Consider the following 15,845-nt stretch of genomic DNA (forward strand, 5'->3'; position numbering starts at 1 on the left):
TTTCAGTTATTAACATGCTCCTTATTTAACCATGTATAACGTAACAAATGGTTGGATGAAATTTGTCTGTTTTTAATATGTAGCTGTTTTCTTAACAATTTGTTTACCTTTGTATTTTGACTACGTCTTTACTTGGTTTTATAATAGGTACAGCTGAACAAGCATGCCCGAATGAACACACATACCAACTGATGAAAAAGCTTTTCACAGCACACATGCCCAAACTATGCTAGTTTCAGTTAGATAGATTTGGCTATTCATGCAACAGGTCACAGTGCAGTTTAGGAGCAATTAAAAGGTAATGAATGTGCTGAACTGAAAACTCTGCCTAGAAGGTTTTTTCTGTGAATACTGAGAAAGCAGATTTGTGTGCCTGTCATCCCCTGCAGTAATATTTTTGGCAAAATTTCAATGTCAAGGGTGTACAGACACCTCCCTAAAATAAGTGAAAGACAATCTTGATTTTTTTCTTCAATGATTATTACACAGAGATTTGTGAATACTTCATTGGTGCAATAGCATGGATCATCCTACAAATAGTTATTGGGTATAAGCTAATGTAAAAGTCAAATTTCCATTGTGCATATGCAATTTTTTTGTTCTGAGAAATATTAGGACATTTATTCATTTACTGAGGAAACGTATCAGCTTTGCCTCTTAGAAAGTGTTATCTTTGGACACACTAATTTTCACACAGTGATGAATACAGAGTAATATTTTTCTTCCTTTTGATATAATAAAAACAGTAGGATGCAATGCTTGAGAGCATTAACATTCATGATCTTGACAGAAATTAATTCATATACCAAGTGTTTTAACCTCCCAAAACTGACTTTCTTCATATGAAAAATAGAGGCAATCGTATTTATAACTCATAGGGGCATTAGAAGATTAGAGGATAAGTTAATAAGTTACTTATCTTGTTCCTGGTAACTTTTGTTGTTCCTTTGGTGTTATTATTTTCATGTAGAAATAAGGAGCAGCTGGGCATTTTGTTGTTGTTGTTGTTGATGTTGTTGTTGTTGTTGTTTGACAGAGTTTTGCCCTGTTGCCCAGGCTGGAGTGCAGTGGTATGATCTCGGCTCACTGCAAACTCCAGCTCCCTGGTTCAAGCAATTCCCTTGCCTCAGCCTCCGGAGTAGCAGGGACTATAGGCGTGCACTATCAACCCTGGCTAATTTTGTGTATTTTTAGTAGAAACATGCTTTTACCATGTTGGCCAGGAAGGTCTCAGTCTCCCGACCTCGTGATCTGCCCACCTCAGCCCGCCTCTCTTTTTTAATACTACATGCTGCACACCTCCTTCTATGCATATTACTTCATCAGACAAGGTACTATCCAATTGTCATGGGTATAGTTTTAAATGCAATTGATCAGTAAGTTAATTTCCCCATATGTCACCTGCTCACCTGTTTTGTAATGTACAAATCTTCAAAATTATTCTACTAATTCCTGTATAATATGGTTTGGGAAGAAGATATCTTCACCAGGGTGCGCAGTCAAAATAGAAATCCTTGTCCAACTAAATTTGAAAAATTCCGAAGTTTATTCCTACTTTAGAATGCCACACAATGAATTAGCATAAAAAATATTTGAAAAGTCTGGAAGTAAAGAAAGCTTTTTTTTACACTTTATTAAAATTTTTGATAACTAGAAATGAGCGGGTTTGGGGATTATTGATCTAGATCGAATCATTGAAGTGTGCTTAACTTCTCTTGTCCTGAACACCAAATATTACTTAGTAGATATCCTTTACTGAAATCCCAAGAATTATATATCTCTAACTTAAGATATTATATTTCTTAAGAATATTAGTTAAAATGCAAATATTTACTTGAAATGTTTTCTTTAATAAGCATTATTATTATTATTATTATTTTAGAAAGCAGCAAAGCCATTGAATATGAACACATTTGGTTTCTCAAGATGGAAATCTGGGATTTATATACAATTTTTTTTCTATCAACACTGTATTCCATCAACTTCCACATTTTATTGATTGCAACTCAGAAATGTCTAGTGGTGCTCTGGAGTTGGTTGGTATGAGCTTAAGAGAGCTGACTGTGCACATCTATTCCCAATTTTGCATTCAGTGATAAAACATTGGCAGTTTGAAATTGCCCATGGTAGGAGCATTCATATACCACAGATCTGGCAAATGGTACACATCAGGTATTGTTTGTTTTGAGCTAGTTGTGAAATATTTACCAGCATATCACTATAAATACCTTTGCATGTTGATCCCCCTTTATATTCTTCTAGCTCAATGTTAGCTCTGGCCACCTCATTTCTTACCTGGAATATTGCAACTTGGATCTCATCACTTAAGTATATTCTCTACATAACTGTCATATGTTGCTTCACAAGAATGTAATAAATGACTGACTGAATAATTAAATAAATAAATAAATAAATAATAAATAAAACATGTCTTTACATTTTTACATTCTGTTCAAAGTCCTCAATCTCCCTGTTGTCTACTGATAGTATGTAACTTGCTTTATAGGTCTTTAGAAGACCCTTTATAGTCTGTTAATTCATTCATTTCCAGTTTTGTAATTTTCTTTATTGACTTTGAAATTTTCATCGTTCCTGAAATGACCCTGCTTGCTTTGCATATTTCTCCAACAGCAGGATTTTTATCTTTCTAAACATTTGAAATATCACTTTTCTGTGAAATATTTTCTAAATAGCCTGATTGCTTTGGTTAAAATTGCCTTTCTCCCTCTACAAATTTATATATAAGTTTAACTTTCATATAAAATTAATTACACTGAATTGGACTTACCTATTAATATAGCTGCCCTTTACACTAGTTTCTGGGTTTATTGACACCTTGATAGGTGTTTGCTTTTAAATCGATGATTTCAAAAACAAGCTGAGGGTAGTAAGCTGAAGATGCAGAGAGGAAGTGCAGAGGACAAACCTGAGGGAGCTCTCTACAGTTTCGTCCAGTATTATACCTTTACACCACATGATGAAACACAGAAACCGTGGACCATCAAACATCCCTTCATAAAATAAGCAATCTCATTTAAAAGCACAGGCATTTAAACATAGTTTATGGCAGATTGTGAAGTGAGAGTTATTAATGCAGAACCAAATTACTTTAGAACAGGCAAAACAGTGGATGCTTATAATGGATACTTCCACTCATACGTCATTTGAAAAACTCATATTTTCAAGAGGAGAAGGGAAAGTGGGATGGAGGGAAAATTAGGAATGGATTGCTCTTTTTAATCCAGAATTAATTCCATTGTATGGCTAGGGTATATATTATAGCATATGGATATTGATTCATAACCCCATTTAATGTGATACGACACACATGTTTTTAAAAGCCTTTTATTTCAGCTGCTTCCAGAAGCAGCCTGAAATCCTATTAAGAAAGGGACCTCTGAAGAAATACATCTTACTTGTTGTTAAGGGCTTACAAATACAGATACCTGAGAGTAATCCTGCCTTTACAACAAATGTTATCTCTAATGCAATGTTATGCTGAATAGTCATAAGCTTTTTTACCTCCAATTCTACAGAAGATATATTAAAAGAAATGCAGTATACCTGTGTCTGTGATACTTTTGACTAAATACAAAATTGTGTATGAAGAGAAGAAAGATCATTATCTACAGTTATGCTCATTCATCCAGTAAATGTTTACTTGACACTCCTGTTAAGCCCGATAATGTTTCAGGCCCTTAGGAAAAAATGGTGACTATAAAGAGACAGAATTCTTACTCTCTCTGGGAGACAGATATTAAATAATAACAATGAAGATGCACTAGGAGGAAAATAAGAATTCTTTGAAGGCAAAAATAGATTTAGGTGTCATAGGCCTGAAGCTATTGTATTAATAATTTGACAGCCGTTTTAAGAAAAAAAAAATACCAAGCACAGGTACAAATAAAACCTAAGGTAAAGGAAATGAGAAGGCATGCCAGGAAGTGAGGGATCTCAAATCTTACATTTTATCCACATCACTACCCACCATTGTTTAAGTGTTTCATTGAGGCCCTCCATATTGGATTCAACCAACCACATAGAAAATGCAATTGACCCTTGAAAAGCACAGGTTTGAGCTGGACAGATTCATTTATACTTGGATTTTCTTCCACCTCTGCCACCCCTGAGACAGCAAGACAAACTCCTCTTCTTCCTTCTCCTCCTTAGCCTACTCCACCCGAGACATGATGAGGATGAAGAACTTTATGATAAACCAATAGTCCACCTAATGAATAGTAAATGTATTTTTCCTTCCTTATGATTTTGTTAATCACATTTTTCCAGCTTTCTTTATTGTAAGAATTTCATATTTAATATATATAATGTACAAAATATGTGTTAATTAACTGCTTATTTTATTAGTAAGTTTGTCAGACAACAGTAAGATATTAGTAGTTACATTTTGGGGGAGATAAAAGTTGTATTCAATTTCTGACTGGGCCCCTAAATCCTGCCTTGTTCAAGGGTCAATTGTCTTCTGAAAATACATATTAATAATACAATACAAATTATACAAACTTTAAAATATAGGATAGCAACATTTACATATCATTTACATTGCATTATGTATTATAAGCAATATAGAATTTATTTAAAGTATATGGGAGAATGTGTGCAGGTTATATGCAAATACTATGCTATTTTATATTAGGAACTTGAGTGTCCACATTTTTGTATCTGTAGGTGTTGGAGAAGAGATGTACAGGAACCAAACCCATGTGGATACCAAGGGACAACTGTATGTAACAAAGCAACTTGAATTAGAGAGTGTCACCATATGGTAATAGGGACAGTACCAGGAAAAGTATTCCTGAGAAGGTGACTCATGATCTGAAACAAAAGACATATATTATATCTAGTAGTTTACTAGACAGCTAGACAGCCTGAAAGAGAGAGAAGGATTGAACATTCAAGAACATGCAGCTCAAACAAAGACGCTATGATATTTGAGATCACAGTGTTTTCTGATAACTAATTATTGGACAATTTGATCATGCCACAGAGAGTAGAGGAATGGTGCTGCCCAGGAAGCTGGCATGCAGACAGTGGCCAAAACATGGCATCCTAAATTATGGCATCATTTCTAACTCTTCACCCTACACTTAATAATGTTTGTTTAAAACATAACTGGTTTAGACATAAGCAGACAAGGTGGTTCACACTTGTAATTCCAGCACTTTGAGAGGCCAAGACAAGAAGATTTGTTGAGCCCAGGAGTTTGAGAACAGCCTGGGAAACATAGGGAGACCATATCTCTACAAAAAAATTTAAAAATAGCGGGTTGTGGTGGTACCCGCCTCTAGCTATTCAGGGGACTGAGGTGGGAGGATCACTTAAGCCTTCGAAGTCCAGGCTATAGTGAGCCATGTTCCTGCCACTGCACTCCACGCTGGGCAAAAAAAGAAGAAAAAAAAAAAAAGTGGTTTAAGTCTCTACTTATCTGTGTCCCTTTCTTTAATCCCCAGGTAGGTAGACGTTTTGAATTGCATTTTTTCTTTTTGTTGAGACGGAGTTTTTTGCTCTGTCGCCCAGGTTGGAGTGCAGTCGCGCTATCTCAGCTCACTGCAACCTCCGCTTCCCGGGTTCAGGTGTTTCCCCTGCCTTAGCTCCCCTGCTTCCCCCACCACCCCCGCCTCGAGTAACTGGGATTACAGGCGCCTGCCACCATTCCTGACTATTGAATTGCATTTTTCTTTTTTATTCTTTTATTCCTATTTTCATTTAAGTGATTACGTGTGTGTCTCTCTGTGTGTGTGTGTGCATCTTTTATACAAATGTGGCTTGTACTGTTTGAAGAATTTGTCTTGATATCAGTGGTTTTGATGCTCATATTTTCCGATCATTTTCTGACTTAGTAAAGTGTCATTTATCTTCATTCCGTATATTTCAGAAAAGTGAACTTCATCTTCCTGATAGAACAAAGCATTATATCTTATCCATTTAATTCCCTAACTATTAATGTTTGAAAAAATAGGCATAGATTTAGTCTCTCCCTATAGTAGTGAATTTAAAGTTAAATGATTTTGTTTTCATATTTCCAGGAAATATCCCCTAACTGTAATAGCTATCAGGATTATTTAAACTGCACAGTTTTTTTTTAGCTCAACTCTTAAATATGAGCTTTTATATTTTTTATTTTTTGGGTTTATTATTATTATTTCACTCCCAGGCTGGAGTGCAGTGGCACGATCTTGGCTCACTGCGACCTAAGTCTCCCAGGCTCAAGCCATCCTCCCACCTCAGCCTCTCCAGTAGCTGGGATTACAGATGTGTGCCACCATGCCTGGCTAATTTTTCTATTTATGGTAGAGACAGGGCTTTGCCATGTTGCCCAGGTTTGTCTGGAACTGCTAGACTCAAGCGATACCTCCACTTGGCCTCCCAAAGTGCTGGGTTTACAGATGTGAGCCACCACACCCTGCCCAAATATGAGAATTCATAGCTTCCAAACTCTAAAAGTGTTTTGATGAGGTTCAATGAAACTAAACCATTCATTTATTTAATATTAGTGAAAAGTCACACATTTTCTTTTTACTATATTATATTGAATTGAATACATATACTCTAAAATATTATTGTGTTTTATGCCAGTATTTTCTAAAATACTTGCAATTATAAATTTAAGATTTCACTAAATGTAAAAGGCACCCATATTTTAGAGATGTTAGAACGTGAAAATAATGTAGCATACGGTAGATGTAATAGTATACTATTGGTTTCTGGGATATAAAAAACAATGCCTCATATTTTTCATATGTGCATGGCAACATCCTAGATCCAAATTGAGCCAATAATTGTCCTCAAAGTCAGAGATTACAATGAAAAGATTTAAAATAAACCAAAAATGCAAATTCATTTAAAACACATTTTTTAAAAAGCTAACAAATTTATGTACTCTATATGTATATGACCAATAACTAAATACATCATAATCAACAGCAAAAACTGAAGAGATAAAGGATGTTTGGTGGGAATGGTCAGAGAAAGTATAAAACAGATCTTAGAAATTATATCAAATATTCACGTCCAGCAGGCGATGGCCCAACACTGAATGAAAGCTGGTATGAACAGTGGTGACAACAAAGAAACAGGGTAGAGTAATAGGCAAAATAGAGATGTGTTTGGGTTAGAGATGGAGATGGGGACCAGGTTCCTAGGGAGCATGGAGATGGTACGTTTAAGAAACTACCACTTATTAAAGAGAAGGTCCATCCTTTGAAAGTGGGAATAGCATCCTTAACAATCATGAACAACCCAGGCAATTTCCAGGCCTTAAGTAGAAGCTATCATTAGTTGTAGTCTGTCCTGAGAGAATCAGAGATGGCTTGGCCACACAGAAACCATTTGCAAAGAACCTGTTCCTTATTTTAGCTATGCAAAGAGCCTGGTTGATCACCAAGAGATGGCACAAACAGCACTGTTCTTTTACTCACTTCTCAGGACTTGTCATTGCTTAACAGGAAGATCCATCTTAGATATAAGTGACAAAAAAAAAAAAGCCTCGAGAATATTGCAATCAAATACACTATTAATACAAATAACATCCAGAGGATAAAGGGGGGATAACTAAATAAAGGCAGCAAAATATCTCTGACGATGACAAATTCACCTAAGAAAAATGTGACACAGGAAATGTATCAGGCAAATATACACCAGTTTTTATTATCTTAATATTTCAATAAAGATAAAGAAAAGTGGAAAACAGGAGGAAATTCCACAAGCATACAGCAAAATATGGCCAGATAACATAGATAACATAAGACTGTGGCTAAAGAAATGTTGAATCTGGTAGAACTGATTAAATTTTGAAAGAAATAGAAGAAAATACAAAGTAATTGAAAAGTGAAGGCAAAGCTACAAAGAACAAAGTGATAAACAGATGATAAAAATGTACAAAAAAGAATGTAAGCTTTATAATAAAAATTATGATCAGAATGAATCACAAAAAGATAAAAATAAATTTTTAAAAGCAATCTCTAGATAAGACTTCAGAGAAGCAGCAACATATTCATATTAAAATCCCTGCAAAAGATAACCAAAACTAAATATTCAAAACAACAATTCAAAAAGTACTTTATAAAATAATAGAGAATATCAGTGTACATACTTTAAAAATAAAATACATTGAATTCCAGGAAAAATTAACCCAGAATGAAAATATTTTAGTAAACTGGTTGGATTTTAAATAAAAATAAAAAAAATCCTTTGGTGGTCTAAGTAAAAGATCAATTTACTTTAAGAAGAATAACTGCACATTTGGTTGTTCTGAGCCTTTGCTAATTTATATTTTGAGTGCTGCCTGATATTTTTTCTTTTTTTTTTTTCTCTCAAAAGAGTTTCCCCTTGGAAATAAATTGTAAAATAACATTCTCACAGAGAATATGTGAGAGATTGTATAACATTTCTCACAACTTTTAACGTCTTTTGAGAGTATAAATCTAGTTCTAAGAAGTCTACTAAAAGAGTGGGCCAAGTGTTTTATATTCAGTAAAGCTCTTCTAGTATGACGCTTACAAACATCTCATTTTGAAGTTCCAGGAAGTCAGAGAATACATTTATTATAATGACTTCCTGATTGGTTTCCAAGATTCTGATCAGCAACATGTGGCCTGCAAGCTAACTCAGGTCTCTTGTCTATTATTGTACATAGTTTTATTGGAATATACATTTACATATTGTCTATGGTTTCCTTTGCAATACAACACCAGAGTTAAATACTTACATCAGATATTAGATGGTTGATAAAGTCTAAAATATTTACTATCTAAACTTTACCAAAAACAATTTGCCAGCTCCTACAGAATAGGACAAGTATTCTACAATATTCTATACTAACAGTTCACACTAGCATTTGGGAATCCTTGAAGTGAGTTGAAAGTAATCTTTTAAAACATTATGTTAATCAAATAAATGTATTATTCATAATCTTGAATAATCAGAATGTTAACTAACAAGCCATACAGAAATTCTACTTTATTATCATGTAAGGTCGTGCACAATATAGCAATATTTTCTCTTTTTAATTTGGTATACTGAAACTCATTTAATTGTGTTAAAACATTGAAATGCATATTTTACCACAATCTGATACAATGGAAGATTCCTTAAAGTTAAGCCTCTTTCCAAAGGTTATAAATTGGCTGAGCAGCTGCTGCCAAATGATGAAAAGCAATTTTTGTTTGCACTCCCACCAATTGCAAGACCAAAAACAAAGCTTCAAAAATCAAAATCAAAACAAAGCCAAACAAAAATAAAGCTTCAGCAGCAGCCTTCTTATCCTCTGCTGGCTCAGGAGTAGAAAATAGGTTTTAGTAAATATCTCTCATCCAAACTACTTTATGCTAATACCAGCCTGCTGAATCAGCTTCAAGAGTACATGTTTTATATAACCCTTAAGTTTTATGTTTCAGCAATAGTGTATGAATAGTAACTTAACTTCCCAAAATAAGTATCTTGAGCATATCAAAGTGCTACGTTTTCTTACTATTTTTCTTTTATGTTTGCAATATAACTACATAAAACACCTCTGCATTAGTCTGTTCTCATGCTCCTAATAAATACATACCTGAGATTGGGTAATTTATAAAGTAGAGAGGTTTAATGGATTCACAGTTCCACATGGCTGGAGAAGCCTCACAATCATGGTGGAAGGTGAAGGAGAATCAAAGGCATGTCTTACATGGTGGCAGGCAAGACAGCATGTGCAGGAATACTCTTCTGTATAAAACCATCAGAGCTCATGAAACTTGTTCACTATCATGAGAACGGCGTGGGAAAAATCTGTCCTTGTGATTCAATTACCTCACAACAGGTTCCTCCCACAACATATGGAGACTATGGGAGCTACAATTCAAGAAGAGGTTTGGGTAGGAACACAGCCAAACCATATCAACCTCCTCTTCAAAACTGGGTCACCATTTTAAAGTAGTCTTCTACAATTGATTGTAATACAGGGAACACAGAAAGTGTCAGTATCATGCCTTGGAATAACAAACTTTGAGCCATCAGGTGAGAGGCAAAGAGAACCAAAGTTTTTAATTTAATAAGATAATTTTAAACTTCTTCAAAAAATTAGAATCTCTAGATAAAATCTAGAAAAATTTATTTTCCCTAATTCCCATCAATATGAGCTTTAGGTTTTCTTTATGGTGGCCTTTGTTTTTAATAAACATGTATGTGGCTACTTGTATTGTGGAATTATTATTCAACTTATAAGTATTTTATATATAAAAAATTAAGAATATATTTCTATTAGTTTTTGAGTCTATCTTACAAACAAATTATACTATTCTGTTTGGAAATGTAACCCACAAATAATTCTTTAAGTTAATTAAATTTTATTATGTATTAAACTATATTAAATAGTTAAGGACATATATTGTTTGTCTAAAAAGTAAATTTTCCAAAATATGACTTCTCTAAATTGGATATATTAAATTATAAATGATTTTCTTTAAATTTTCAATATTGTTTCATACATAAATTAGAAATTAAAAAGGTAAATTAGAATTAAGAAACTAATCAACTAGATATTCTAACATACCAAACTATTTTTTTAAAATCATCCTCAGTTAAAAAAATACGTAACATGAATGTCCTCCTTAGAATATCTCCAAAACATCTCCTTGACAGCACAGTCCAACTCTTTTGAGATCATGTGAAACCCTTACCTAATATTTTGTGTGTAATAGCCACATTTCATAGAATATAACTCTCTCAAGATAACATCTTAAGCCAGATCAGAAAAATATATAATTCCATTCCCAAAACTCAATATGAGTTGCATAACAAAATAAATGTCATATACAAAATGTAACTTTTAAAAATTGGAATCATGTGCATTGAAAAACATCTTTTAAGTATCAATAGATATCCTCTCAGCTGTTGAGCTGACAATATTAACTTACTACTAACCACAATATTAGCACTAATGACAATATTGCTAACTACAATGTTAGCACTTTGGTTATCAAGAAGCAATATTTTCAGTGATCAACAAAATTTTCCCCATTTTATCATACTATGTATGATACCTAAGTATGTCTTGTGGTTTAATTAAGTTTTAAGAAATTGTCAGACGGCATTGGGTTAATAGGCAATACATTACAATAGGGTCTTATTAGAAATAATGGGACATACATTCTCAGTTATTCTTTTAATGTAGGACATGGAATATCAGGAACAGATCATTTGAGTTTAAATGAAAGAGGCTGTGTTCATTTCTTTCATCATTTATACCCAATTACAGGCATTCTCATGGTAAAGACTTTTTTTTTTCATAAGAGTAATATTATACTTTCCAAGATAATTGGGTTTTCCATGCTAAGCAAATTTGAATTTATTTTCACAGTTGATTGAGGTTGCTTATTAAAAGAAATTGGTCAAGGAGTGAATTCTAGAGACACAAGGGTAATTATAACATTCAGCCCCTTTAAAAGGCTGTAAATGAGGTTGGCAGCACAGTCCAAGTCTCTAGAGTTCAAGTGATGTCCTTACCTAATTCCTGGGTAACTTCCTTTAAGGTCATATTCTGTGTTTACCTGAGAAAACTGTTATTGTTAATTAATAAGAAAGACATAGTACTGAAACTGGTTTCTCAAATTATAGACAGATAGAAATTTGTTTAAAGTAAAATGAGTAAGAATGGAGTATCATACAGTTACATGGAGGATGTGAACCACTTTGACAGAGAAAAGCTGTCAATTTCTAGACCATGTTTAAAGATTTAAAAAAGGAGTTTCTAAACCCAGTATTCTATAACTAGCTTACTTTGTAATTTCTTAATGAGTATACTTCTCAGCCAAGGTATGATGTGCTACGTTTTCACACAACCCAATCATGTATTATACCTATCAAAATATCGCTTTGTTTAGATTTTACCTGAACTCTATCCTTTCCCTTAATACCATAATAAGGTGTTATCTTTATTTGTGAAGTAGAAGACATTCTAGATTAATGTCAAAGAGTTTTAAAAGATGAAATTCTGTGATATCTTTACTGATTACTTCACCACTTGATTGAGCTCAAGTATATTTAAATTTGATTATTTTCTGCATTTTTACATGTTTTTCTGAAAATATTACAGTGTTTGCCAATATTTAAATTACACTAAATTGACTTATTCATATTTGATAAGTTAATTGGCTTTAGAATAAGATATATTTATGGTCATTCTAAGAGTTCTCTGTAATGAATTTAACAAGTTATTTTAGCAAAGGTCATTTAACATATATTGAACATATGGAAGGCACAGCTTTCCATATTTCACTTACATTTAAAAGACTGATTATTTTCAACAAATAAATAAATTTTAATTTGTTAATATAGATGCAATCTGATGAAAAATTAAGATGAAGTTCTATGAATATTTTTAATGTTGTTCTTTGAAATAACAAAGTAATAGCAGTTTAAGAAATAAAGAAAACAACACATTTAAATGCAAATTACTATTAAATCATGGAACCTACCTACAGCAGAAAAACTGGTACACAGATATACAGCATTCTCATTAATTAATTTACTTACCCTGAATAACTTACAACTACGTTTTAATTCTTAATATAAATGTTTTCAGAGAAACTAGCCTTTTTTTTGTCTTGCGTGTTGCAAAGAACTAGTAAGATTATTGCCATAATAAATTATAATTTGTGTTCAATTGTATTTACTGTAATCACCAATTGTTTAGGTTTTTTTTTGTTTGTTTGTTTTTGTTTGTTTTTTTTTTTAACTCTGAACTTTTTATTGGCCTCCTGCTCCCCAAAGGGTACCCTGCTTCTGCTGGCTTAATGCCTCAGAACTTTGGTGTCCTTGGTCTCAGACACCGCTTTGCCATCCACTATCCGGCGGGTGGTGGTCTTTTTGATGGTTTGCATGGAGTTGCTGCTGTCCAAGGCATCACCAAGATTGAATTACTCGCCATCTTCCAGCAGGCGGCGGTAGGTGGCGATCTCAGCTTCCAGCTTGACCTTGATGTTCAGCAGGGCCTCATACTCCTGGGCCTGTCGCTGTCCCTCTGCCCGGGTCTGTGCCAGCTCTGACTCCAGGTGCAGCAGGATCCCATTTAGCTGCTCCATCTGTAGGGCGTAGCGGGCCTCCACCTCCCTCAGGCTGTTCTCCAAGCTGGCCTTCAGATTTCTCATGGAGTCCAGGTCGATCTCCAAGGACTGGACTGTACGTCTCAGCTCTGTGAGCGTCGTCTCAGCAGCTCCAACCTCGGTGGACTGTGTGGTGACCACTGTGGTGCTCTCCTCAATCTGCTGAGACCAGTACTTGTCTAGCTCCTCTCGGTTCTTCCGAGCCAGCTCGTCATATTGGGCCCGGATGTCTGCCATGATCTTGGCGAGGTCCTGAGATTTGGGGGCATCTACCTCCACGGTCAACCCAGAGCTGGCAATCTGGGCTTGTAGCCCTTTTACTTCCTCTTCATGGTCCTTCTTCATGAAGAGCAGCTCCTCTTGAGAGCCTCGATCTCTGTCTCCAGCTGCAGTTGAGTGACATTGATGTCATCAATGACCTTGCGGAGCCCATGGATGTCGTTCTCCACAGACTGGTGCATGGCCAGCTCTGTCTCATACTTGACTCTAAAGTCATCAGCAGCAAGACGGGCATTGTCAATCTGCAGAACGATGCGGGCATTGTCCACAGTATTTGCGAAGATCTGAGCCCTCAGGTCCTCGATGATCTTGAAGTAATCGCTCCAGTCTCTGACCTGGGGTCCCTTCTTCTCCAAGTGCTCCCGGATTTTGCTCTCCAGCCTCCGGTTCTCGGTCTCCAGGCTCCTCACTCTGTCCAGGTAAGAGGCCAGGCGGTCGTTCAGGCTTTGCATGGTCTCCTTCTTGTTCTGGATGCCTCCCATTCCTGCCAGACCCCCGGCCATGCCTGAGGCCAGGCCCCCGGACCCCATGCCGCCCCGGAAGCTTGTGGAGCGGGACACGGAGATCCGGGAACCAGAACCCCCGGCGCCTGCATAGACACTGGCCGCGCTGCTGACCGGCCGGGCGCCGTAGCTGGGCGCCTGGACAGAGCCCAGGGACCGGTAGTTGGTAGAGAAGGTGGAGCGAGTGGTGAAGCTCATGCTGTATGGGAGGAAGGCGAGACGACAGGACTCAGGCTTTGCCGACCTGTTTAGTTTTAAAGTGAGTTTTTATTAAAAAATATTATTATTATCTAATAATGGCTAGAAAACCGTAGAGTACTGCTTGTATTGTTTTCAACAGAGAAATACTATTAATATGAAAATTGCTAAAATATGAGATAAAATTATTATTATTACATATTTTACATAACATTGAGAGATACCTGAATGGCTGTGATTTTATGTTGTTATGGAAATTGCAGTGTCCCAAAGCCTTAATCTGTTATAGTCACAAGAGTTGACCTGGTACTGCTCCTGTCACAGGTTGACTCAAGTAGAAGAGTCTGGTCTGCCAGCTCTTTGCTTGTTAGAATTAGAACATATCAGAGGATGAATGGTGAATTCTTCATTCATCAAATGTGTCTCCATCCCTGTATATAAAACATGAGGGTGCATTTTAATGTACTCTCTAAAGTGTACTCTAAACTGTAGACATATTTTATAACATGCTAGGAGCCTAGAAGGGAATATAGTTGCTGAAGTGAGAATTTTTTTTGTAGAAAATTATGCTTAGTACTCTGTATTGCAATTTCCATCAACCTTAGGGAAAGAAGTAAATTGTATTTAAGCCTCTTGAGTGATTCAGTATTAATCTTACAACAACATGATCCTCCTAAGAGAGAAAGGAACACACAGATTATGAAATAAAAGGCTTTTCTCTCTTTCCTTTAAATTTATGCTCAAAGCATTTTATTAAAAGTAGAAAAACATTAATAGGCATCATTGTAAAAATATGTTATGCCAAATGCCTGAACTTTTATTCAGATTATTCTGTGGATCACGACTCATTTTTTTCCTAAGATTTTGGCTTGATTCTTGTTTCAAAATAAGTCTGTACAAGACAAAGTTCTTATTCAAACACATAGCTTAGTAAGGGTCATCATTTCCTTTTTCAGTTGAATCTCAATTATCATGCGGCTCTTCGGAGAGGATTGTGTCTAGCACATTACTTTCCTAGAATAAGACACCTTATAATATCACTTAACCATCAGTTAGATCTGTAACAGAGTCTGATAGGGCATTAATGGCTTTAGATATTTTACTTAGATACTTTGTATGTACAAGAACTTTAATAATTTTTCTAGTACAAGTTACATTAGAAAATCATAAAAGATTTTTATATCTAAACACATTTTTTAAAAATATTAAGATTTATGGTAAGAAAAAGATATGATCGAAATTTCTATTCTTGGTTAATATTTTGAATTGGACATGTCTAACCTACTTCCTTTAGAATTTAATGCAAATGATATCCTCATGCAATGTGCTTAGAATAATGCATTTAGTATAGTTAGTGGTAACTCTGAAAAAATGAAGATGACTAAAAATTTAAAAAGGAATAATGGAAGTTTCAAGGTGAATGAATGCATCTATGGGCTGGGAGGTTGTTATGCCCCAACTCCGTGGGAGAATAAGCTCCTGTGCTTGAGTTTCTCCCAGATCTTATTCCACATAACTCTCCATCTGGCTATGTGACAGATGTCACTATGTGACACAGTAGTGGACCTGGAAAAGGAAATATATGATATTTAAAAAATTAAGTTAAAAAGAAAATATTAAAATGTCAGTGCTATTAAGAAAAGAAGGAGATTGGCCTAAAGAATTATAAATAGGTGGGTCCATGCATATGCTTTCCTACACGTATATAAGCAGTTACTAACTTCTTAGAAGTGAAACTGAAAAATGTTTGTTTGAAGTGACATCAGCA

The 15,845-nt window shown here is 35.1% G+C and overlaps 1 pseudogene across 1 annotated transcript; it reads right to left on the reverse strand.

The window, feature by feature from the left end:
* Positions 1-12,691: 12,691 nt before the first annotated feature.
* On the reverse strand, positions 12,692-14,123 carry LOC112622119 (annotated as a pseudogene). Its single transcript, XR_003118947.1, has one exon. The product of XR_003118947.1 is annotated as a keratin, type I cytoskeletal 18 pseudogene (transcript).
* Between the last annotated feature and the right edge of the window lie 1,722 nt (positions 14,124-15,845).

The sequence above is a fragment of the Theropithecus gelada genome, chromosome 1 (assembly GCF_003255815.1).
Source record: "Theropithecus gelada isolate Dixy chromosome 1, Tgel_1.0, whole genome shotgun sequence".
Classification (NCBI taxonomy): Eukaryota; Metazoa; Chordata; class Mammalia; order Primates; family Cercopithecidae; genus Theropithecus; species Theropithecus gelada.